The 24,863-nt window shown below is 41.7% G+C and overlaps 1 non-coding gene across 1 annotated transcript; it reads right to left on the reverse strand.

The window, feature by feature from the left end:
* Window positions 1–18,344: 18,344 nt before the first annotated feature.
* On the reverse strand, window positions 18,345–18,418 carry Trnav-cac (transfer RNA valine (anticodon CAC)). The gene has a single exon. It is a non-coding gene; the product is annotated as a tRNA-Val (tRNA).
* Between the last annotated feature and the right edge of the window lie 6,445 nt (window positions 18,419–24,863).

The raw sequence follows: 24,863 nt of genomic DNA on the forward strand, positions 1-24,863 counted from the left end.
CTAAATTGGCTCAAATACTGGGTCAGTTGGCAGCATGTTCTTAGGGTCTCAGAAGAAAAGAAGCTTCATAGGTCACTTCAGATGCACAGGGTTTTGGACAGTGTTGAGAGTTTACTGTCTTTCCTTTCTTTGCATAGACCCTGTGTGTCAGTTACCCAAATGAAAGTTCAAATCTGCACAGCCTCCATGGTGATGCCCAATAACTAATAAACTAACAACCACAGTGAGGAGAGGTGGGGCTCCTCTTTCCATTTCTAAACCCCAAATCCCTCAGCTACCCTAACTAAAGCCATGAAAGTTTCAGTAAACTGGACAGTGAAGAACCTGGAAAGGGAATGAGGAATTTTTTTTTTCCTTCTTGTCATCACTGTTGTCATGGTTTCTAGTGACTGAAAGCCAATATCACCACATATCTTCTGTTTAGCTGGCCTAAAAAGAGATAGGGTTCTGCTAATAGCAGCAGAATGGTGCACATAATCAGTTCCTTGTGGTGCCAACTGCCTTCTTACTAGAACTGGAGAAAGAAGAAAGAGTGATGGAATAACCTTCTCGGGACTCCCTGGGCTGGAATTACTAAAGAATTTGTACTTCTGTACAAAATTGCCTTTGCAGAAATTGACTTCTCTGAATTAGTTGAGGACACAGAGTCCAGAATCTGGCAACTGTGATATGAAAGAGTTCACTGACACCAAACTGTGTTTTGCTACTTTATGAACTTTCAATGCTAAAGTCTCTCAGGGTTTTTCATGTTTAGGTAACTACTTTCAAAGTCAAAATGGGATCTTGCTTCCTCTAGCCAAATCCACTGGGCCAGGTAGACGAGCTGGGAGATGGAGAACCACAGCTTCATTCCCAGGTACACTGGCATAAAAATAATTAAATCAGATGTCAAAGTGGAGAATCCATTCAAACCAAAGAAATTCAAAATGCAAATATATTTTTACTTTGAATGTAATGCACTTAAAGAAGAGAAATGAATGGGCTTTTGAAGTAGAAGACAGTTTTCTGACACTCCTGCTTCCCTGCTCTGATTAAACAAAGGATTTAGACAAGGTGAATGGTGTCGGCTGAAAATTTATGGCAAGAAACAACCTAGAGGTTCCTTACCTTTTAAATTCATATTAATAGCACTAAAAGTAAGTTTAATTATGATTTTCAAATGTCACCTTCATACTCTGGAAATAAAAGATAAAGCCCCTCATTCTGGAGCATAACACAGTTACATTTTTTCCAGACACTTTATTCCCAGAGTTTGCTTCTGAGTTAGACAAACCCTATCTCTTCTTAGACCAGCTAAGCAGAAGATATGTGGTGATATTGGTTTTCAGTCACTAGAAACCATGACGACAGTGATGACAAGAGAGAAAAAATGATCCACGTGAAGCTATTTTGTAAACTATAAATGATTTTCAAAGGGAAGATGTTAATTAGTATATTAAAAAAACTGTATTGAAGTGTGATGGTCAGAAAGAATACTTGATTCACAGGAAATGCTTTAACCATGCCTCAAAAGAGTATTCCATTGCTAAGGAATTTGTACTTTTGTATAAAATGCTTCCCACTTCTGATTATTGAAAAAATAATTATTGAAAATCAGAAGTGGCAGGCAAAGTCCCTTGCTCAGAGCTGCAAGGCCTGGCCCAGGACTAGGGCCAGTCCCATGGACTAATATTGCCACAGGCCAAGAAGAATGTGGCCAGAGAAGGGTTCTTGGTTTATGGAGCTGTAAGTTGCACTTTGTGATTAGAAAATGTACCTCTGAATCCAGATTAGTCTCCTGCTGAGGTGTAGCACAATGCCCGCCCCCCACCTCACCCCCATTGATCGATGTGGACCTTCAGAGTTGATGATGAGTCTTGTTTCCTTTTTGCAAGGAACAATTAGAATCTTCAATACCTAAATTGAGCTCATGGGCACATGCATGTTGTAAAAAAAAAAAAGCAGCAAGTTAAACTGCACAAATAAACAATGGAAGAAAGAAAGAGAGAATTGGGGTGCAAGGAATGTTCTCATCTTCATCTGAAGGTGACATTGATTTAAAATCTTTGTTCCATTCTGGTCCAAGGCCGTGCTAGAACTATGTTCTGTAAAGGAACATGAAAAGTCTGAAGAAACAGACTCTTAATGAGCTCACATAATGAATGCCTCGTCCTTGTTGTCTAAACCATCAAACCTGAATGAAGGGCATCATGAACTCTGCTCCCATCTCATAAGCCCCCTCCTCCATGCCAGTGGCTGAGATTGAAGTACAGAGTGGGAAAGTGAACTGAGGGCTTCAGGAGCAGTTTGAGGTCAAGTCAGAATTTGTTTCTGTCTTGCCTTTCAAAGCTTTGTTTTCTTATGAACCATCCATACTAATGACTCAGTGCTGTTAAGCTGGGTGGCAGGGGCAGGGGAGTGTTGGCCCTAGAGAAGAAGCAATTCCTGATAGACATTCCTTAGAAATGAGGAAGGTAGGGACTTTTCCTAAAAGAACTTATTAGAGCTGGAAATTTGGTTTTACAGTTGACCAGGCTCCTCTACCTCCACCCCCTCCAAACCCCACTCCCACTCCATTGGCTCCCATCCTAACCAAAGTAAATAAATGTGCAGAGCTCAACAGTAATTCTATTCAGAGTGACTGCTGTCCATTTCCAAAGTCCAAAATACCTCAAGACTTCATTTCTCTTCAGGGGACAACTGAATGACCTGTTTGGCAATTAAACCATGGAACCTATGTATATTAGTCAGCTTTCCATAACTGTAACAAAATACCTGAGATAATTAGCTTATAAACAGAAGAGGGTTATTTTGGCTCATGGCTTTAGAGGTTCCAGTCAATGCTCAAGTGGACCCACTGCTTTAGGCCTCTGGCAGCAGTGCTGGATGGCAAAAGTGGGGGAGAATATAGAGGAGTAAATTTTTTATCTTGTAGCCAAGAAGCTCTAAGAGAGAAAAAGGTAGGGTTTGGGGTCCCACATCCTCTTTGAGAGCACATCCCTAATAATCTAGGTTAATAATCTAGGTTACAATACTTTTTCTAATCTACTAGGCCCTCTTCCTAAATATTCCACCACCTCCTGCAAATGCTGTCTTGGGACAAAACCTTTAATACATGAGCCTTTGGGAGACACTTGACATCCAAGCTATAGCACTGTGCAAATAAGATTTGTACAGAATGTTATTCTGAAGCATGGTGAAACCATTTCCAGTGAATTGAGTATTCATTTGGACCATCACATAACAATATAGATTTTTTTATATATTAATGACAATAATTAACATCTTCCCTTTGAAAATCATTTATAGTTTACAAAATAGCTTCACATGGCTCATCTCTTCTTATTTTCAGAACCCTGTGCTAGGTAGGTAGGATATGCATTATTACTTGTTGTAATTGCACAAGGAAGACAGACTTCTTGGAGGTTCAGAAACTTACCTAGAACTAATTAGTGTCAGGTATAGGATTAGAATCAAGACTCCAAGTTGAGTACTTTTTCCAATCTACTACACCGTGTCTACCCAAAGGCATTCCCTCTGTTGAAAACTTTATAAATTGTTTTGGTATTATTTACTTTATTCGATGGAGACAATAGCTAACATTTGTTGAATCATTACTAAGTTGAGTTGTTGTGTTGAATATCAAATGTTTGACACAAGTTATCTCATAGATGAAATAGGCAATAATGACCCTCACTATTATGGTTGAGAAAACTCAGGCACAGAGAGGTTTCATAACTTGCCCAAATCATACAGCTAGTAACGAGGGGAACAGAGATTTGAAACTCCAGTTCTTACCTTCATCTGGTGAAGTAGGCAGGCTCATAACTTCTCTAATTGGTTTAGTTGTTAATAAACAGAACCATCCACATTGCCAAGATCTTTGGTCTTATTCAGATGCATGTTGATTGAGACAGCCGACAGGTCAAGTTTCAAACAACCAAAAGAAACAGATCACGCTTCTTTTAGATGGGATTCTTTTCCTACTACCCTTCCACCCAATCATAAGTTTCTTTTTCAAACAGCTGATATATTTTTTAGTCACAATGACATCATCCTTTTCCCCATCTGTTACCAAAACAATTAAGTTTCTTTATTCCCCATTTCCTATATCCAGTCAATTATCAGGAAAACAATTTTTAGAACAATATAGAGTTGCTGGGTTCCTCCCAACAGAATCATAGATGCATGGAATCTGGCCCACTCCATTTCAGTCCCTGTTCCCCTCCTCCCCCACGTTGCTTGTCCACCTGCCTTCACCTCACTGATCCTCCCCTTGCTCATTCATTTATCCATCCTTGATTGGTGCTTTCTACACACACCTCTAGGTGAAATACTGTGGTATACTTACACATGCACATAATGTGATTTACTTAAATTTATTCCCACCCCTCTTCCCTTTCTCTTGATCTGGTTCTTCTGTTCCACTGGTCTTCCATATAACTTTATGATATCAGATCCCCCTGACCCCTTGCTTTTCCTAATTTGGACTAGCTTCCACATGTGAGAGAAAACGTTCAACCCTTGATATTCTCAGTCTGGCTTATTTCACTTAACATGACATTCTCCATTTTCATCCATTTACCAGCAAATACCATAATTTCATTCTTCTTTATGGCTGAGTAAAACTCCATTGTGTATATAACAGGATTTTTTTTTAAATTTCTTTGTTGTGTGTATCTCTAGAACTTGTTTTTGTCTCTTCTCTCCTACGGCAGCTACCATAGTTCATTCAAATCACCAGACAGTGACCTTTCCAGCTTTAGGCATTTTCTGTATCATAGTTGGGCTTGTCCCTAATCCTCCTCATCACATTGTGTGCTGTGAACCTCCTGAAGCTAGCACCCAATTGTCATGTCCCATCACAACATGTCCTCCTCCTTAGATCCTCCATCCTCTCTCTTCTCTCCTGTCAAGTTGGTCTCCTTACAGTCCCCAACATATGTCCCTGTCATTTCTCTTCTCTCATGCTTATTCCAATCTAGATAGTCTTCCAGACTTCAATGAAATCTTCTTAGCCTGGTCTTCTATACTAGTCAGCTTTCTGTTGCTGTGACAAAATAACCAAAATAAACAAAAGAGAAAAGCTTTATTTATTTTGGCTCACAGTTTCAGAGATTTCAGCTCATGGTCAATTGGCCCCATCACTTTTGGGTCTGTGGCAAGGCAGGAGCACAGAGTAGAGGAACCCTGTTCACCTCATGGTGACCAGGAAGTTGAAAGAGAGGCAGAGACAGGAAGGGGCTGGAATCTCAACATTCTTTCAAGGGCTTGCTCTAATCACTAACTTCCTTCCACTAGGTCCCACCTCTTAAAGGCTCCACCACCTCCCAATAGCACAACAGGCTGGTGACCAAGCCTTTGGCACTTGAGTCTTCAGGGCACATTAAAATCTAAACCATAACATCTTCCTTCTTTGATTCTTATTGTTCCTGTAGAAATTGCCACAGAACTTAGTATTTAATTTTATTTTCTAATTGTCTCAATAGTAATCTTACCGCTCCCTCTAAAAAGTCTAATCCACTCTCTGGGGTAGAGTTTTCTGCCCAGCTTTGTGAGCATCTGAGGAACGCACTGCTCTGATTCGTTTCCCAGTTCATGGTGGCCGATTTTATCTGGAGGTATGAAAACAAAGGGGTAGAGATGGGTTTGAAAGAGAGTCATCCACATGAAAGACCACAGCAAATAGAATCTGATTTATAATTTCCAAAGTGGAAAGTAGCTCAAGGCAGATGCTTCAGAATAATTCATGAAACAGTTTTACCAGAAGAGAACTTGCTGGATGCTGCTAAGCATCATTTGGATCCAGCATGCAAAACATCTATTCATCATAGGTAAAGTTGCCCCAGGCCAATTTCTGAGAGACTGGCACTTTGGAAACACAATAATGATGATAACAAAGCTAGTATATAAATACACATTTGAAAAGTGTGTCATACTTTCCAAACTGAATTCTCAAGTACCATCTTAGGAATCAAATCCTTTTGAGATGAAAGCAGTTCTGAAGGTCATCTGGGTGAAACATTTTGTGAACAATATTAACATATTTTTCCTTTTTGTGCTTCATTGACTGACCTACCCCTTCACCCTCCCAATTCTGCCAGAGACATGTGTTTACCTTTAGATTTTTACAAAATGAATGCAACAAAAAACCGCAAAAGTTAATATTGAAGTTTTCCCAACCACAAATGGGTGGTTTTTTTTTTTTTTTGTAGACATAATAATTGCAACAGCTAGTTTTTGTTGACAGAAAAATGGGATTATTTTAAATTTCTTTTATCCCATGTAGCATAACAAGAAACAAGCCTGTAGGGAGAATTCAGATCATGGTGTTATTTCCATGCCTCTAAGTGCAGGTTCTGTCTGTGACAAGCAGAACAGGAGGCAGGGGCTTTAGAGTAAGAAGAAAATGATAAATTGGAGAGGCAGGAAGCCTTCCCATTTTTGGTCCCAAAAGACCTTGAAAAGGAGAAGGGAGACAGATGCAAGAGGGACACATTGATCTTGATTTTCTGTCTCTGGGCTGCCCAGGGCGGAAGTTGTGTTAGATAAGTTAGAGTCAACACAGTTGTGTTAGATAAGTTAGAGTTCCCCCTCTTTTCATAGTTAAAGTTCTACGTGGAAACACAGGCTCCTTACACCAATCTGGGAGTGGCCACATCAGAGGAAATTCAGCAGTTCAGTGTGGTTGGGCAGTGGAAAGGCTCAAGTTTAGCTTTCCCAAGCTGCTCTCAGTTCCTGTGTGGTATGGAAAGAACCCAGGATCTCCTGGTGTCCCTGGAGAGGTGGGGCACAGATGGTGGTTGAGTCTGGCTGGAGAACTTACCAGAGAGGGATGACTGTGGTGGGGACAAGATGGTGCTGTGGCCAAGGACTACAAAATGAAGTGCCAGGGTCTTGACCTCACTGGAGTTACAGCCAGTCCAGGGCCCCACAGCACCAAAAGAGCCAGGGGAACCAAATTAGGAAAAAAAGGAGGCTGGCCTTAGCCAAGAGAGAAAAGGAGTCCCAAGCTACCCAACCCACAGTCTTCAGCAGCAAACACTGGCAGAATGCCAAGGAATGGGGCGAGCTTCACAGCAGTGGTCACCAGTCCAGGAAGCACTTGAGATCAGCCACTCTCCAACAGACATGGGGAGGGTCCAGAGAACACCATGTGGAATCAAGCCTGCCAGTCACACCCAGGTGCCCTCTTGGTGAGAGAGAAGGAGAGAGACATCTGAAACTTGGGGCATTTCTCCAGAAGAGATTGAATTATCTAAAGAAAAGTATTCCAGAGCATGGGATTGAACTGAGATTAGAGAGTTGGAGGAATTTTAATTTCCCACATCATGGTGGGATGGGGTCTCATAGGATAAATCAGAATATTTCCACAAGTCCTCTGTGCTCTACTCCAACATTAGGGTGAGTGCTTTGGTGACCCAATGCCATTTCCTAACCTTGTGTTTAAGTGCAGGAAAAGGCTCATTTGGACCACTGGCCAGTGAGGAAAACAAGTGAGGAGAATATTATTCCCCGCATTTTACATATGCAGAAGCCGAGGCCAGCATTGAGATGGATTATTCACTGTCAGAAGCAACTGGGTAGCAAAACCACAATAGGAGTCAAGCTCCCAGCCCAGCTCCTTACTGCTCCTGTAGGGCTGTGATTCTCTCCAACTCTGCAGGAGATGCTCACGGAGCTATGGCGGGAAGCATCTGTGCTCAGAAGTACACCTTCCACTTCCTGTGGTCAGCAGCTCCAACCATTCTTCCAGCCTTCCAGTGGGAGAATCCCATGGCAGGCGATATCCTTAAGGCCTGGTCTCACCTGGGGCTGCTGTGACTCTGTGTTCCTTTCATTATGCCAAACGTTCCCAATGCTATGGAGCTGATATGACAGTGATTGAATCAAGTGTTTCTTTTCCTTTCTTTCTTTTCTCTCCCATGTATCACCTAAAATTGAACCTTTATTGGCTGCAGTTCTCACCCATCTGCAAAAACATATCAGAGAGAGAAAGAGGTTGGCAACTGACTTCAGGCTTTCCCCCCAGAGTGTTCCTTACCTGACTTTAACCAGATGCTGTGCTTCAGCGTCTCTCTCCCTTACATGCTCAGAGTGCAAAAGACAGGAGAAATACAAGGAATGCTTGTTATGCTGTGGACTCTCGCCCCCTCTTCTTTTCTTCTCCCCCCGCCCCTTTTTTCATCTCAGGACCGGATATACAAGTTCCAGAAGAGGAATATACATCCCCAGAGTCTGAAATCAAATCTGGAACTCATATCCTCTGTAAATGTACTTTATTAAAAGCAGGAATCAAGAAAGGTTTTAGAATTATTATATTGGAGAGGTTGATTGTGTAGAGAAGACTCGGAATTAGGGATAATTTTAGACATGTTTTGCAGGCAGCTAACTGTGGGTGAATGGAAAAACTGGGTACCTTGGCATCAGTCCTATCCCAAAGACTTTAAAATCAACCCTTGAACTGTGTGACCAAGTTAGAAAAGAAAACAGGAAACTATAGTAAGGGCCCATTCATCTGTAATTATTGCAATCAGATGAAATGAAATTTTTGCAAGAACACACAGTAGAAAAAATCCCGGGTATCACACTGTTGGTTTAAGGTTAATCTTTGCAGAATCTGCATGCTGACCCTTACGATATTCAGTGCCATCTAGTTGCTGCCGGGGGCGGAAGGACGTGAGAGTCTGTGTGTGTGCTCACATGTGCCTATCTGTGCATGTGGGTGAAGCAGCTGAAATGTCAGTTGAGGTCCAGAATGAAGATGAATATATATATATATATATATATATATATAGAGAGAGAGAGAGAGAGAGAGAGAGAGAGAGAGAGAGAGAGGGGGGCAAGGTGGCACCAACCGAATGGGACATACCTGCAGCTTGTACTCTTGGGGGGTTCTCTGGATGGGGAACCAGGAACTTACGCATTATTCCCTCAAGGTCCAGATGGTTTTATATTAGTAAACTCTCTGAACAATTGAACAATTTTCCCCTCAGTTTGGCATCACACCATTCTGAATACCATTGAAGCTCGTGGTATTTCTCTGATGAAAATCATCCTTTCGTGGAGTCAGCCAGCTCAACAGTGGAAGCAAAGTGATTATGAGATTCACATTCTGGTAATAAAAGAAGAGCTAAGACATTTTACCTGTCAGAAAGGAGGGGGCCTCTGGTGACCAAGAAGAAGCCCCTAGACTCTGAGAGGTCCCAGAAGGACAGAAGGGGGAGTCGGTATTTCTGAGTTAACTTAAACGGGGGAGCTGCTACAGTGTTTGCTAGAAGGTTCAGAGGGAAAAGTTTGGAATGTTGAATGTGATGCTCCCAGGGGGGCCATGGGCTGACTTCTGCCACTATGAATTCAAGCTCCATTATCCCCCCTCCCAACTCTCCATTCACACCCAATGTTTCTCCTTTTGCTTTATGTGAAAACTTCCCTTTTTTAGGACATGGGGGAAAGGCACCATGAACATTTTAATGGCTGAGGTCCTAGACTATTCATATTGGCTGTTTTTCTTAAAACTTTTTGAGTTATTGTCTTAATTATAGCCGTCATAAAGGAGAATTTGAAATTACCCCTACAGTGGCTCTCAGGAGAAACAGCAGCAGGATCATTTTCCCTGTGTTCCTGTCTTCTGGAAAGACCCAGAATCTCCCCCCCCCCACCCCCCCCAGTCCCTCCACAGGGTTCTGGCCTCCGGAGATGAGTGGAACTGAGTGTGGGCTGGGACTCTGCCCCCAGGGTTCTTTGCAGAAAGGGTGGCTGCTCCAATTCCAAGCTTCCTGCCTGGACCAGACTCTAACACCCCCTGGGGAGACGGTTTGCGGTACTTGTCCTATAAACTCTTAGGTAACTGTGTTCTGTTCCACCAGCAGAGGTCATGTGGCTTAGAGGGAAAAGATGTGTTTTTCTGTGGGTAGCTAAGGTCACTGAGACATGCCAGGTGGCCACACTGACAGAAGCTCCCTCAAGTTGAGAGCACTGCTCCGGGAGCCGGTAGGAAATGACATGTGTTCTCAAGTGCAAATCAGTGTGGGACAAAAAGCCCTGGGCACCAGGCTGGTGATACCAACACAACACTGCACAGACACTTTGCTACAGAAACGTCTCAAGACACCAATCGGTGAACTGATATGCAGTTCATGAAAAACTGCCTCCCAGAATTCTCAGGCCCCTCTGCCAGAGTGTTCCAGGGAATTTGTTCTCCTGGTTTGCTTACGGCTGCATTTTTCATTATCGCCGCAGCCGTGGTTCTGAGATTCCTCCTCCCTTTGGTTCAGGTCATCCTGTTTGTTTCCAAAAGCCAAAATCTTTCCCAGAATGCACCGAAAGCAGCAGGTTCTGAAGGACCAGAGGAGTGTGCTGGCTTCCGCTGAGGAATGTGAGAAGGAGCGATGGCCCAGGACCCGTGGGCCTCAGACTTGGCCCTGCTCAGTGGCTTTTCCCAGGGCCTCGCCTGCTGCTGGGCCTACAGACAAAAACCCAGCCAAGCCCTCTCTGCTTGGATGTTTTCATCTCCTCTTCTTTTTTTTTTAATTTACACAGAATAAAATACATAAATCTTAGGTACATTGCTCAATGAATTTTGAAAAATATGTGCATTCATTTAAGCACCACCCAAATCAAGACTATAGACCCTTTCCAAGGACCCAGGAAATCCTCGTGCCCTTTCTGTTGCTTAACATTTAAAGAATCATATGCATATTTTACACATAATGACATAAAGCACTCACCTTGGAGCTTCTTGCTCTCATTGTCACTAGGCTCCCTACCAAGTCTAGCCATAATCCTTCTCTTCCCCGGCCACCCTTGCCACAGCGGGGAGATGGAGCTGGGGCAGATTCTATTGCCTTCTTTTAAAAAGTTATCAGCTCAAAGCTCAGAGGAGTCAAGCAGTTTGCTTCTGACTACACAGCACTAAGAAATGGTTCCATGACTAGAACCCAGCTTTTCTAGGTTTGCTCTTAGGGTTTTTACCTCTGCCCAGGGTTTGTTAGCAATCCAGTCATGGCCATTTTCAGGAGAGCCAAAGCCACTGTCCTACTAGAGTGAGGCCTGATGAGGATTCAGGTCATGCCCATTCAGAGGAGCAGATGCTTGGAGACTACCTTTGTCCAGGTTAGACATGGTCAGTCTCTGGATTCTAAGAAGTCACCTTGGCCCTAGAAAGCTTGGGATGTATGTTCTCTCCTTGTGCCTTCCCTTTTGTGCCCCAAACACAAATGAATAGTTTACTAGCCCCATCATTAACAGCCTAAGAATCACCTGCAGAACTAGCTGTATGTGCCAATTCTCAGATCCACCGCGCTTTGATAAAGGAAGTAGAAATCATTCAGCAGTTTCCACGGCTCCACCCTGTCAACACCGGATCCCCCCCTGCCTACAAGACATCCCCTTTCTTAATGTCTTCCTTCTTTATCTTCACCATCTGCCTAGTCTCTAGATTATTGGTTCCTTTGGATCATGGTTCTATTATTCAACCTGCTCATCTAATCTCTCATCCTTTCCTGAATTGTCCCTTAATCTCTAGATAGCCTTAATGTTTGTGTTCATTTAACACAGCCCACACAGCAAATATGCATCCAAACACACCCTCCGCTGAATACTGTCCCGCAGCTCCACCGAGGAAAGTCCAAACTCCTTCAAGCAACATTTATGAGTCTCCCATGTCAGACTCCAACTTACCTTCCAGTTTCAACTTCATCCAACTTCCCTGAAATATATCCTCTTCTCCCACCATTGTTCACTATCTGCACCTCTTCACACATTTGCAAACTCTGCTCTGTCTGCTTGGAAAAGTCTTACCCTTGGGTCCCTCTGGTAAATGCCTTCCAACAAAGGTTCCTTCCTGCAGGAAGGATCTCAGCCTCTCCCAGCTTCCTTCCCTCTAAAAAAAAAAAAATGGATTGTTCCTACTTTGGGAGCCATGTCTTCTCTCCCTAAGCAAACCAGGACCATGTGTCCTCAGATCCTGCACTGACTGGCTACGCACAATGAGTATCCGGGGCAGAGTCATCATCCAATATTTTCCTGCTAAAATAATCTCCCAATTAAAATGTTTAATGAATGTTTCTTGATGCCAGGTACTGTTTTAAATGTTTCCTGCTCTCCCATTAAACTTGTTCATATAAAAATATATTTTTCTATAATATTGGATACTTTGAGTGTCTTTATGTCTGATGGTGTGATGTCTTAGGTTTCAGAGGATGTAACATAATTTTTTTTTTTTTTAGTGGTGCTGGAGATCAAACCCAGCTAGATGGCTCTATACCACTTATATATACCTCCAGCCCAAAAATATAACTTTTAATTGTAGCATCTATAGGAGTCAGTAAGAGCAATCATCTCCTATTGATTTTATTTTAATTTTAAAACATTTTTAAAAATTTGTTCTTTTTAGATATACATGAGAGTAGAATGTATTATGATTTTAGAGTTCTACTTTCACAGCAGGCAAGCTGTATGTGGACATTTCTGATTTATTCATTTTTTTCATAGTTTATTTTTTGTGGGCTTTAAAAATAACAATTGATTTATTTGAAGGGTGATTTTATTTATTTTATCAATCCTATATTCACTATATCTGAAAACATGAATAAAAGTTGATGGGGAAAATTATTCAAGATACACAAATGATTCACTTTTAAATTTCTTCTTTTTTTTCAATTTTTTTATTGGAGCATTATAGTTGTATTAATTTTTTTCTTAGAGCAACCTCTCAAGACTGCATCTGTTCTTCTCCAGGCATTTAAATGCCAAAAGGAAAAGGGCCATGTTTACTGATTCAGGCTCCCCTAGATTTATGATGCAGGAGAGGGTGGAGGTGTCTCAGGGCAGAAAGGAGAGACCAGCAATTAAGCCCTTCAGACTCCTACTGATCACTGGAATGCGCTGGCATTTCTCAGGAGACAGTCAGCTTAAAGCCACCGAATGTACTTCTTCATTCGTTAATCTCCTAGTCAGGGTGGGAACAGAGACAGGGAAATCTGCTTAAGATGGGCATGAAGTGCAATATGACTTTTTCTTATAAAGAGCCATCATTCACAGAAATTACATCCTTCAACCTTTCAGAGGATTCAATGCTACAAGACAGACAGCATCTGGTTTAAACAGCAGCAAATCAAAGGTGGTAACAATACACCATATAGTGAATAAGAGGTAGGCTCCTGTATCCAGGGGAGGCCAACAGCAGAAGGAAAAAGGAATGTGCATGAGGCACAGCAAGAAAGGGTACACCTGTAGATGTGTTAGGGCAGATAGTGATGACTGCCGGCATAATAATGCCATTCTTCTACGGTGGCCCAAAGAAACAGGCAGCCACCCTCCTTCAGGGAATTGAACACAGCTCCCCTTGACCCAGAGACCAGAAAAGAGAATAGGGGACAAAGACTCTCCCTTCTAAAAGCCACCAGCAACTAGCTGGGGCCATTAATTAATATGCAGACTCAAAATTGGCTTCTTAAAAGAATGGAGAGAAAGCCTATTTGTTTGGAATTCGATTAAAAGTAGTTGAAGATTGACGTCTTTGTTTCAAACCCCCCTCCCCTTGTTTTCTTTCCCCTGTCTCAGGTCTTCTCTCCTTCCTCCTCATCTCAGGCTTTCATTCCTCTCATGACCTCTGCCCCTTGACCTTTCTAAGAAAGGGTCAGATGCATGCCATTTACACCTCTGTTTAAACTTAGTCCTCTGGCATCTCCCAGGTATTCTGTGTTAGGGACAGCCCCAAAAGAAAGCCTCTTGTCTGTCAAAGGAATTTTAAGTTGACCATGAGGTGTGTGATTTTTTTTTTCATTTCTGTTTTTATTTGTTTGTTTGTTTTTTAAGGATAAAAATCTCTTCTGGAGATTTTGAGGGAAGCCTGACTTGAGCATCTCAGGTCACTCTTTTCTGGAAGTTTCTTTACCATCTGTTGGGAGTATTAATATGTGTTTTAGTTATATATGAATCTCTCTTAAAGCTAGTTTTTTTAATATTTATATTTTAGTTGTAGTTGGACACAATATCTTTATTTTTTAAATTTATTTTTATGTGGTTCTGAGGATCAAACCCAGGGCCTCACACGTGCTAGGCGAATGCTCTACTGCTGAGCCGCAACCCCAGCCATCTTGAAATTAGTTTTAATTTCTATCAAAGTTGTTCTCAAACATTGCTAGCATTTAAACTCATCTAGAAAAAAAGTTTTAAAACCCCAAAGTTTAGCCTTCACCCCAGACCAACTAAGTAGTACCCCTGTTGGAGGTATGACCCAGAAACTACTTCCAAGGATCTCCAGGCAATTCTCAGGTGAAGCAGGGATATGAGCTATTGACTGAGACCTGGAGGAGATAGTTCTGCCAGGCATGTTTATTTATTAATTGTGGTGCTAAGGATGGAACCCAGATTCGCCACATGCTAAGCACATGCTCTACCACTAAGCTACATCCCCAGCCCCTATAAGTCATATTTAAAACCAGACTCAAACATTTTCCACTTCCCAGAAACCATAAATTCAACTCTTGAGCTGATTCATGAGATGTTTACTCTTATACTTTTAAATTATTTGTTTACATTACTACTTCTTGATTTGTGGCCTTTCCCTACCACAGAAAGTAAGACTTAATTTTTGCTATCACTAAAACCCATATAACTCACACTTTCCAGGCCTACATCTTCCCAACACAGTTGTAATTGGGTTACATCAATATTTATATTATGACTATTTTCTTTTGATTATTATTACTGATTATTATTTTGGAGGGTGCTGGGGATTGAACTTAGGGTCCCACACTGGATAAGCTGTGTTCTACCGCTGAGTTACACCTGACACCTCTGGTGTCCCCCATTTCTTTACAGTGTTGTGGGTGGAACCCAAGCCTCCCACACACTCTAGGCAAGGATTCTGCACTGAGCTACATTCCCCACTCAACCCAACTATTTTCGTTTGTTTAGTTATCTATGAACTTACCACTAATTCACCCTGAAATGATTCCCAAATTGTTCTCCTCATCATAGGTTCAAATGTCTTAAGGAAATAATTCTGACTATCCTATGACCTCCAATCTGTCAAGCTGGTTTAGGGTGACACCCCTCACCATCCATCAGGGTATTTCCACTCTTTTTTTTTTTTAGTTGAAGATGGACACAATGACTTTATTTAATTTATTTATGTGGTGCTGAGGATCAAACGTAGTGCCTCACACATACCAGGCAAGTGCTCATATTTCTACTCTTAATGTTGAATGTCTGTCTTTCTGTTTGCTTCTTTAGTTTTTGGTTTTGATTTTTATTTTCTTCCTTGTTTTTGTGGAATCAATTTTCCAGGAACTTCAGAGGAAAGAGGACAGGAGAGCATCATTTTTGAGACATTAATTGTCTGAAAATTTATTATTTTCTTCCGGAAAGTGTGTGGCTGGATATAGAATTTTAGGCTGGAAATAATTTTCCCTCTGAATTTTGAAAGCATTGCTTCATTATATTCCAATTTTCTGGGTTGCTAATAGGAGGAATCCAGAGCCATTTTGATTCTTGACAGTTTGCATGAAATATTTCTCTCTCAGAGCTCGGGGGTCTTTTCCTTGACCCCAACATTTTGAAACCTTGCAATGATGTGTTTGGTGTATCTCTGCTTTTATTGCCTGTGCCAGGCCCTCACTAAACCTTTTTCATCAAGAAACAGCCCTCGAGGTGGAAAAATTGAATTACTGCATTAATGACTTCTTTACTCTGTTCTCTCTCTTTGTACATCTCCTATCATTTGGATATTCAATCTCCAGGATTTTTCCTCTAATTTTCTTCTTTTTTTTCTTTCCTATTTTCCAATTCTTTCTCTTTTTATTTTGCTTCCTCCGTGATTTCTTCATCTCTACTTTTCAATATTTCCATTAAAAAATTTCATCTCTGGGGCTGGGGCTGTAGCTCAGTGGTAAAGTGCTTGTCTCGCATGTGTGAGGCATTGGGTTCAATCCTCAGCCCCACATAAAAATAAATAAAGATACTGTACGCTCATCTACAACTAAATGAATATTTTAAAAAATTTCATCGCTGCTGTATTAGTTTTAATTTCTAAGAACTTTTTCTGTCCTCAGAATGTGCCCTTGCATACAGCATCAGAGACTTTGGAAACCACCCAGTGAAGAAGACTTTGTGTGGCTCTGCTGGTCAGATATAAAACCATCTCTGGGACTCACACATTCCTGGAAAGGGGAGAAGAGGATCATCTCCAAGAGACAGTGGGGAAGAGTCTTACCAGCATAATATATAGACAAAGAACACTAACTCAGAAAAATACTGGCTCCTCTAACTACGCAGGCAGTCTCCATTCGTTACTGTGAAGGTCAGAGAATAAAGAGTAAGTCCTTTTGTGATGGTTTGGAATGACAGCAGAAACATTTGCTTTAATCCATTTGTTAAAGATCAAAACTAAGTTCTGACTTGTGTGTCAGTAATAATCCCTCTTCTCTAGAGGCAACTTCTCATTTTACCCAGTGTGCTCACAAACACTGTCCCACTGGGTGCTCATAAAGGCTGAGTAGACAAATAGGGTAGTTCTCCAGTTCACCAAAGGAGGAAGGAGCTCTTCCCTCCATGCCTGCTGCCATGCTGGAACACCTCACAGCTGGGTAATAACAACTGTCCACACACATCAATACGGTGAGACGGAGGAATGGTGGAGTGGGAATTGAGAGACCTGGATTTTGCTCTAGATTCTGCCTCTAATTAGTTAAGTGGTCTTGGCCAATTCTATTCCATCCCATTAACATTTATTGAGCACTTCCTATGTATCAAACATTGTGCTGGGAGCTGGGAGTACCAAGTTGGAGGAGCTATAATTCCTGTCCTTCAATTGCTTATAATTTAGCCAGGAAGACAAATGTAAAGCAAAAAAAAAAAAAGCAGTTTTCTATAATAATTTATAAAAGTAATATAAGAACAAACACCTCAAAAACTATCAGAGGCCATAACTGATTCCTAGAGAAGAAAAACAAGGACATTTTTACAGAGAAGATGACAAAATTATCTTTGTTGTATTTTCCCAAAAACTACAATAATATTTTGTTTCATGCAAATTCAAACAAAATACATTTACATAAATAAATAAAATTCAAGACAAAGGAAACATCATGCTAAAAGAGAAGGATAAAAGGATACCTTAGTTCATTTTGTGTGGTCACAACAAAACACCTGAGCCTGGAAAATTTATAAAGAAAAGAGGTTTATTTAGCTCATATTTATGGAGATGCAAGAACACAATGTGGGTATCTTCTAAGTTCTTGCTGAGGGCCTCATTCTGTGTCAGTTCATGAGGATGGTATCACATGGTAGGAGTGCACATGAGAGAGGTGAATAGGCATTTGCAGAAAAGCCAAAACACTGGACTACCTTGCTTTCTAACAACCTGCTTTGGTATCAACTAATCCAGTCCCATGAGAATCATCACACTCCTGAGAGATCTAACCCAGCCTCTTCAGAAGGACATTAATCCATTCATGTGAGGGAACCTTTATGACTTCATTATCTTTCAAAGGCTCCAGCACTCTCAGCATTGCCGCATTGGGGACTAAGCCTCAACATGAGTTTGGGGAGAATAAACCATATTCAAACCACAGCAAAGGGTCTGGCAGATGGGGTGTAGATGTAGGGGGACTGGCATGAAATAAGGCAGGGCAGTAAAGCAGCATTCAGAACAAGAGGGATTTCTATCATGCTCAGGATTTTAACCTGCATTCTGCAGCAATTGGTGTATTTTAAGTTGGGAAAACAGAGTCAAGTTTGCAGTTTACATATCATGCATGTGGCACTATGGAGGGTACATTCATGGTAGGATGAAATAGGGCTGAAATCAAGGAGATCAGAAGAAAAGCAACAGACTTGGGTAAAAACGATGAGCCTGGACTTTGGCCTTAGAGTTAAAGCAAGTAGTGTATAGATTTGATGGACTTTAGGGACACAGTATCAACAAAACCCAAATTAGTGGAAGTAAGGATGAAGGAAAAGATAAGTTTCTGAACAAAGGGAAAGTGTAAGGAGCAGTTTGGGAGAAGGACAATGCCTGAGAGATTAGCAGTGTGTGGATCCTGTTCATTGACTGTAGGTGACTCCCAGGAGGGACACTGGCCAAGGTCGGCTGAGCTAGACCAAGCACAAGGTTGACCGGGTACAGTAGGAAACAATGTTAGCACTAGAGGAATAGTATTAGACATCTGATCCAAGTAAGAGGAAAGCAGTCCAGGAGTCAGGAAGTTAGGAAGTTAGAAGTCAGAGTTGAAGTTAGGAAGTTAGAAGTCAGAGTTAGAGTCAGGAAGTTAGACATGAGAAATGGCACGGGAGGCAGAGTATACATGTCTGAAAACAAAAGGTGCAAGAAAGTCAAGTATAGCACATTTTTTTTTTTGAGGTGCTGGGGATTGAACCCAGTGCCTTGTGCATGTGAGGCAAGCACTCTACCAACTGAGCTACATCCCCAGCCCAGTATAGCACATCTTAAAAAAAAAAAATAGATGGTTCTGGACTAAAAAGATGGAGGCTTATCTATTGGCTTAAGGTACTTTTCCTGGGTTCAGGTACACAGGGCCACAGTGTGCTCAAGTGAGCTGAGTGCATCCCCAAGCTAGTCTGAGAGAAAGGATTGTCCTTTGAGCCATGCTCTAGTTCTTTCCCTTCCCCAGGACCAAATGCTAGAGCTGGCCTCAATTCTAGCTTGCAAGATAAAGGGATAGGAATGTTGGAGACTGAAGGTAAGAGGATATGATTTCTGGGTCCAATGAAAGCTGTGAGTAATGAAATTGGGGTTTGGATCGAGGCCATAGCTCATTATCAGCAGATGCCAGGCCCTTCTCATAAACGCATCTCTATGCTTCAAGGCCTGTATTTGTCCCAAGCACTTCCCATTTCCAAATCAAGTGAGTAGTCAAAATACCATACATACATGGGCCTAAATCTTTATGAGGGTTTTCTTTTGGCCAGAGAGAAGGTTTACATTTACACTTATTGAATGGAAATGTGGCTGGGTGGGCCAAAATAGGGCCAGACCTTTAAAAAAAAAAAAGGTCCTGAGCCCTTAAAACAACCTTGCTGCCGCAAAGGTCAAGACCAAGTCTGACCTTTCTCAACTGAACCATGGGTAGGGTGCTACAAGAGAGTGCAGCCTACAGATTCATATAGAGCCAAGTCTAGTAAGAATAAACATGAGTCCTCACTTGCAGGGGAGTGAAGAGATTCTACTCATTCTATCAAAGGACTTCAGTGAGATTAATGTATAATCTGAAGAGTCATATTAAGAACTTGACTACTCAAACTATCCAGAGTGAATCAGAAATTCAAGATTCCTCCCTACCCATCCTCTGAGATATTGATCAGGCTGGAAGAGCACCAGAAAAAAAAATCCTAAGTATTTATAAGAAGAGAGAGATCAACAGTATCATCTCATATATATATGAGACACAGTTGTTGATGGACACAATACCTTTATTTTCTTTATATGTGGTGCTGAGGATCAAACCCACTGTTTCACACATGCCAGGCAAGTGCTTTACCACTGAGCCACAATCCCAGCCCATATCATCTCTTCTGTGTGGACTGCCACCTGGTTTTAGTGAGTGACAGGGCCCCCTGCCCTTACTTACAGAAGCAAGAACCTGACCATTACCCCTCCTGGGCTGGTTCTGAGGCAGGCTGGGTTGATAGCTGTGTTGGGTAAATCAAGGTAAACCTGCCCATTGCCAGATGCCTCAGGGCCCTCCACCAATCAGATCTGCAACTGGGACCCTCTTCTTCTCTCACCTCTTCCACCCCACCCATCCAACACTGCCCACACCCAAAAGTGGAGACATAAAAGACAAAGGAGAGAAAAGAAAGGAAAGGAACAAAGGAAGGAGAGAGGGAGGATGTAGGTTTGTTGCCTTAGGGGTTAGGGAAAGGAGTTAAGAGTGTTCCCACCTGAGAGCTTCTGTGTCTTTAGTGGATCTGGAGGACCAGCTCGCTGGGAGGACCAAGGGTGGGGGCTCGGCAGGTCCTGGGGACTGTGGAGGAGATGACCAGTGATGGGATGTGGTTATGAGGAAGGGGCATGAGGAGAGGGAGTGGATCCAGGGGACCCATCATAGACTAAGTACAGAAAGTGACGACGAGGCAACATGATGCAGCTGGAAAGCAGATTCAGTGGGAGTGGGAAAGTGGGTGGAGAGTAGGTGTTGTAGGCTGACCAGCGACCCCCCTCCAAACGGTCCCTGTGGCCCAATCCCTGCATCCTTGGGAATGTAACATCATGTGGCTAAAAAAGGCAGATGTGATTCAGTTAAAGACCTTGAGATGAGGAGGTTAACTTGGATTATCCAAGTGGGCCCTAAATACAATCTCCCTCATTACAGAGAGAGATGTGACACTAGAAAAGAAGACAAGGGGACCACAGAGTTAGAAATGGGAACGATGTGGTCCCAAGCCAAAGGCTGTCAGCAGCCACCAGAAACTAGAAGAGATAAGGATTCTCTTCTGGTGCCTCCAGAGGGAGAGAGGTAAAGGACCTGCCAGCACCCTAATTTCCTCTCAGTGGTACTGATTTGCAGATTTCTGGACTCTGGAGCGATGAGAGAAGGAACTGTTGTTTTAAGTCATCGAATCCATGGTGATTTGTTACAGCAGCCATAGGAAACTGATGCTGCAGGTTAGGGAATCGGGTCACAGAGGGAAATTGCAGAGTTCCACATCACAAGAGGAGAGTGTTCTGGGTGAGAATAAAGTCTGCTTTGTGATTGCTGAAAGCAAAGTGAAATTGGAACAAACTTCCATAGCATTTCCCATGTGTTAGCATCTGGCTAGGTGCCTGACATTCATTATGTCGTTGATCTTATATGCACATCTTCAGGTACACTTTCCTATGCCATGGTCCCCTACCCCCGTAAACAAGAAGATTGAAGTGCAGAGTGCGGGAACCACAGTGATCATGGAAATGGCATTTTGAAGTCCCACACGTCCATCTCTAAAGTCAGGGTTCTCTTCACAACACCCAGTGAAGCTGAGGCTCAGATGGTTGATGTGTTCTCAGTATGGACACTGGAGAAGGTTTCAGGGACAGTGGATTTTTTCAGGATAAAATCCCAGGTCTGTTACAACAAGGAAGTAGATAGGGCAGGAAAAGCCTGAGGATGAAGGGAAGTTTCTTAGCTATGAAACTAAAAAGTACAGAGGGCACAGTAAGATCTTAGAGAATCCCTGATCCATCAAAATGGCCATAGGACAGCATGGAAATCCTCCTGTCAAACACCTAATAAGGTTGTATAACATAAAATAAAACTCAATTTTAAGATGCATGGATAACAATAACACCACACACACACACACACACACACACACACCAACCTAGTTTAAAAATGAGCAAAGTCCTGAATAGACATTTCTCCAAAGAAGACATACAAACAGCCAATAAGCACATGAAAAGATCCTAAACTAGTCATTAGAGAAATGCAAACCAAAACCATAATGTGATACTACTTCACATCCATTACCACATCTGCTATCAAAAAAACAAGAAAAAAAAATAAGCCAGTCATGATAGTGCAGGCCTGTAATCCCAGTGACTTGGGAGACTGAGGCAAGAGGATCACAAGTTCAAGATCAGCCTGGGCAATTTAGCAAGATCCTATCTCAAAATAAAAAGGGCCAGGGATGTAACTCAATGGTAGAGCACTCTGGGTTCAATCCCCATTACTAAAACCAACTACCACCACCACCAACAACAACAACCAACTAACCAACAAAAAAACTCCACAGAAAATAACAGGTACTGGTGAGGATATGGAGAAATTAGACCCCTATGCACCACTGGTGGGAATATAAAATGGTAGGCCTGTCTGGATATATAACCAAAATTGTGAAAAGCAGGGACTCAAAAAGACACTCATGTACCATGTTGTACACCTACAATTATTCTCAGTAGCCAAAGTGGAGACAACCCAGGTGGCTGCCAATAGATGGATGGAGACCAAAATACGGTATATATATACACAGTGGAATATTATTCAGCCTTAAAAAGGAAGGAAATCCTTTCATACTCTATAATGCGGACAGACACTGAAGACATCTTACAAAGTGAATTAGCCAGTCACAAAAGGACAAATTTTGATGATTCTACTTACATGGGGTATCTAGAGTAGTCAAATGCACAGAGAAAGTGTGCTGGTGAGGAGGGTAATAGGAGTTATCATCTAATGAGTTTCAATTTTGCAAAATGAAAGTTTTTTGGATGGATAGCCATGATGGTTGCCCAACTCTGTGGATGTACTTAGGGCCACTGAACTGGTCTCCCAAACTACAAGAGAATGAACTTCGGTTGTTTTAAGCCACCATATCTGTGTGCTTTGTTATAGCGGCCAGAGGAAACTGACACTGCTGGTTAGGATGATCAGATTGCAGAGGGGAATCCTAATGAAGCAGCAACTCCTTCCTAATATGTTTCTTTTTATCTCTATTAATAGCTGCAACCCGCTAGTTTCTGCTTCTGTAATCCTGCTTGCTCAGCACCTGTAGCAGGAACCAGATTGCCTGAAGAAAGAGAGAGAAGTCAAAGCTACTTGCATGAGGAAGTCTTGAAACCCAGAAGTCTGTACTGTATAAAAGATACTGAGAACTAAAGGCCATCCTCAGCTTTTGGAAAAAGATTCCACTGAGCCCGCACCAGTGCTGAATAAACCTTGCTCTGAATAAACCTTGCTCTCCTACATCTCCAGGTGCTGCTTGTCTCTTTCCAGGGCCATAATTTTTCATATTCCATATTTTCTGTTACACCAGAGTGCCACATCTCAAGAAGAGAGTTGCTGTGGAGGAGAATAAAATATGACCTGTACTTTGTGATCGCTGAAAGCAGACTGAAGTGAAATTGGAACATACTTTGTAAACACTTACTGTGTGCTAGCAACTGGCTAGGCAGCTAAACCTAAAAATGGTTAAAATGGAAAATTTTATGTTATGTGTATTTTATCACACTTAAAAAAAATAAATTTAAACGAGAAACAATGCATAGATAAGCTTGCAAGGTGGAAAAGGAAATGCCCACGTGCTAAAGTGCAGAAGAAACTGAAAGTTAGAGATGCAAACTCTGGAATTCATGCTGTCATGGTCCTGGGGACACTGTCAGATCCAGTAATGGCCCACATCAATAGACTTAAAGATAAGAACCATATGATCATTTCAATAGACGCAGAAAAAGCATTCGACAAAGTATAGCATCCCTTTATGTTCAAAACACTAGAAAAACTAGGGATAACAGGAAGTTACCTCAACATTGTAAAAGCTATCTATGCTAAGCCTCAGGCTAGCATCATTCTAAATGGAGAAAAACTGAAGGCATTCCCTCTAAAATCTGGAACAAGATAGGGATGCCCTCTCTCACCACTTCTATTCAATATAGTTCTCGAAATACTGGCCAGAGCAATTAGACAGACGAAAGAAATTAAAGGCATAAAAATAGGAAAAGAAGAACTTAAATTATCACTATTTGCAGATGACATGATTCTATACCTAGCAGACCCAAAAGGGTCTACAAAGAAACTACTAGAGCTAATAAATGACTTCAGAAAAGTGGCAGGATATAAAATCAACACGCATAAATCAAAGGCATTCCTGCATATCAGCAACAAATCTTCTGAAATGGAAATGAGGACAATCACCCCATTCACAATATCCTCAAAAAAATAAAATAAAATACTTGGGAATCAACCTAACAAAAGAGGTGAAAGATTTATACAATGGAAAACTACAGAACCCTAAAGAGAGAAGTAGAAGAAGATCTTAGAAGATGGAAAAATATACCCTGTTCATGGATAGGCAGAACTAACATCATCAAAATGGCGATATTACCAAAAGTTCTCTATAGGTTTAATGCAATGCCAATCAAAATCCCAACAGCATTTCTTGTAGAAATAGATAAAGCAATCATGAAATTCATATGGAAAAATAAAAGACCCAGAATAGCAAAAGCAATTCTAAGCAGGAAGTGTGAATCAGGAGGTATAGCGATACCAGATTTCAAACTGTACTACAGAGCAATAATAACAAAAACAGCATGGTACTGGTACCAAAACAGGCGGGTGGACCAACGGTACAGAATAGAGGACACAGAGACCAATCCACAAAATTACAACTATCTTATATTTGATAAAGGGGCTAAAAGCATGCAATGGAGGAAGGATAGCATCTTCAACAAATGGTGCTGGGAAAACTGGAAATCCATATGCAACAAAATGAAACTGAATCCCCTTCTCTCGCCATGCACAAAAGTTAACTCAAAATGGATCAAGGAGCTTAATATCAAATCAGAGACTCTGCGACTGATAGAAGAAAAAGTTGGCTCCGATCTACATATTGTGGGGTCGGGCTCCAAATTCCTTAATAGGACACCCATAGCACAAGAGTTAAAAACAAGAATCAACAAATGGGACTTACTCAAACTAAAAAGTTTTTTCTCAGCAAGAGAAACAATAAGAGAGGTAAATAGGGAGCCTACATCCTGGGAACAAATCTTTACTCCTCACACTTCAGATAGAGCCCTAATATCCAGAGTATACAAAGAACTCAAAAAATTAAACAGTAAGAAAACAAATAACCCAATCAACAAATGGGCCAAGGACCTGAACAGACACTTCTCAGAGGAGGACATACAATCAATCAACAAGTACATGAAAAAATGCTCACCATCTCTAGCAGTCAGAGAAATGCAAATGAAAACCACCCTAAGATACCATCTCACTCCAGTAAGATTGGCAGCCATTATGAAGTCAAACAACAAAAAGTGCTGGCGAGGATGTGGGGAAAAGGATACACTTGTACATTGCTGGTGGGACTGCAAATTGGTGCGGCCAATTTGGAAAGCAGTATGGAGATTCCTAGGAAAGCTGGGAATGGAACCACCTTTTGAC

Source organism: Marmota monax, unplaced genomic scaffold, assembly GCF_021218885.2.
Source record: "Marmota monax isolate L192 unplaced genomic scaffold, Marmota_monax_Labrador192_F-V1.1 WCK01_AAM20220418_F8-fsc00224, whole genome shotgun sequence".
NCBI classification, from domain to species: Eukaryota; Metazoa; Chordata; class Mammalia; order Rodentia; family Sciuridae; genus Marmota; species Marmota monax.